Source organism: Morone saxatilis, unplaced genomic scaffold (genome assembly GCF_004916995.1).
Source record: "Morone saxatilis isolate NCDOM2014 unplaced genomic scaffold, NCSU_SB_2.0 Contig2, whole genome shotgun sequence".
Taxonomy (NCBI): domain Eukaryota; kingdom Metazoa; phylum Chordata; class Actinopteri; family Moronidae; genus Morone; species Morone saxatilis.
Genome location: NW_023339762.1, coordinates 4,251,227 through 4,253,722, shown reverse-complemented (window position 1 = coordinate 4,253,722; position 2,496 = coordinate 4,251,227).

Below are 2,496 nucleotides of genomic sequence, written 5' to 3'. Positions count from 1 at the left end.
CTGGGACCTCTCTCTCTCTCTCTCTCTCTCTCGGTGACACATTCCAGATATTTTTGGTCTTTATTTTTATCCTCTGGGAGACTGAGTCTCATCTTGTCTCTGTGTGTTTGTTTCCTTTCTCCTGCATGTGTGAATGTTGTGCTTGAGTTTTTCTCTTGTGTGTTTCCAGGTCTCAATGGTGGAGAGGAGGTTGTGTGGCTCAGGTCACATCTGTTTAAAGACATCTGAAGTTGCCCAATATCCTCCCTCCCTCTCTTCGTAAACATATATATACGGGTTCGGGTTCGGACAGAAATATGCGTCCCGAGTCGCACTCTAACCTACATGTATTTCTACGCAAATGAATTTCCTGTGCAAATGTTCCACGTCACAACAAACACACATCAATACAGTGACTCTTATTTTGCAAATGAGTGAGAACAATGGATAGTCCATGATGGAATGATGAGACCTAATGAGGACATTAAGATGTGTATCAGAGGATATTGCAATGGTTTTAGAAAACCGAGGAGGATGTTCAAAAGGTGCAGGCAGAAGATGAAGAAACTGAAATCAAGGACCAGACTTCTCTTTTGAACACTTACTGGTGTGTATTTTTCTAAAGCATTTTTGTATATGAAATACAAAGGCAAAGAACTAGGCGCCAAAGCCTTTAAAGCCCTAAAAAGTTTAGGTTATGGAAAGGTCAAAAATTGTTAAGTTCCTGTCATCCAAAACAACTATATGTGTCTATGCGTCAGTGTAGGTTGACTGTTGTAAACAACTCAGACAGAAATGTGTCTCCCTCAACCTTCACATCTTTGATGACTATAGTTTGATTTTCACGTTGGCTTGCTTTTCACTTTCCTTTGACTGTCTGGTTTATCTCAACTATCTGGCTTCTGAAGGAGTCTGCGGTTAATGTGTTCATTCTTTCTTCTCTAAGCCTGAAAGCCCTCGGCCCTGCAGCCACCAACCTGGACTCTGTCCACTTCACCTTCACCTCCATCCCACAGACACACAGGCATTCATCCATGCAAGCACACACAGCCAAACACGGGGTACACAGGGGCATGCATATATGCTCATCCACAGAGGCATGAACATCTTTTTTTAATGCTTGTGTCACTTCACATCATCGCAAGTTCTGCACATTTATATCTTCCTCCCTCGTCTGTGGCAGGATGCAGACAAACAAAAACAAGAAAAGTACTTTAATTGAACTAAACTGCTCATATAAAGTGCACAGTTGCTGAATGAAAATCATTAATATGAATGATCTTTTTTAAGAGTAACTAAAGCACCAAACCACTTTCTTCAGCTGAAAATGTATATGGGTATTTAGTAGTATTATTGATTGATTCAGGTCCAAATTTTGACATTTTAGTACAAAGTATTTTATTTCTACAAATTGTGTTATAAATATGCATATTGACCTCACTATATTGGTTTAAATGAAGCTATTGCAATTCAATTTCACTATTGGCTGATCTGGAGGGAGGTGATGTATGTGGTGGCAGCTTTCGTCACCAACCAATCCCCTTTCCCCGCCCCCTCCTATAAAACCTCTCTCGATTCTGCGGACTGCAGTCTGCTATGTAGCCGCAGCCTGACACTCCTCCACAGACACCAGAGCTAACCTCTACACAGATACCACGCAGACACTTTTACAAACAGCCATGAATATGCTTCTAGTGACTGTCAATGCCCCAGGTGAGCTACCAGGAACCCCACTGTGAGGCATCTTAACAGGATAGTTCTGTGTTTTGGGAAATATAGTTTTTTTTTTTTCCAGCAGTGATTAGCCTAGCTTAGCATAAAGTCAGAAAGCCTGAAGATACAAGCAAAGTGTCATTACAATCATACATTGTATCTTATTTGTTTGCACATCATTTTTTAATTTTGGACGTAGTCAGGCTACCTGTAACAGCTGCTTCCAGCTTTGTTGCTAACCTTCTGATCTCACTTTTGAATAGAAAGCAAAAGAAAACATTTTATTTGTCTTAAATCAAGGCAAAATTACATGTTTAAATGAAGTGAATACTAAACCTAAAAAAATATATTTAAATAAGAGATTCTGCACACTAGTATCCATTATCTAAGTATTTAAAAATAAAGCATGTTTGAATGTTGTCGGTACAGCAGTATATGTTATTATTCTGATTATCAGCTCGGTTTATATTTCTTCTCAGTTTTTGTGATACATTGCACTGTATGGTAGTTTTTTCCATGGACATTGGGAACATGCAGCTAGAAACTGTATTTTTGTGCTGCATAACAAAACGCAAGCATTCAGCCTTTAATGCAAACATTTTACCCAGGTGAAGGTCTAGAGGCTAAAAGCTTGTCTTTATATTAAACACTTGCATTTGACCATGGTTTTCTCCAAGTTTCAAAGAAAAGAAATAGATCTTGGAAATGGAAATGGTAAATGGACTGCACTTTATAGCGCCTTTCTAGTCTTCCGACCAATCAAAGCCAGTGGCGGAACTAGACTTTTATACAAGGGGTGGCCAG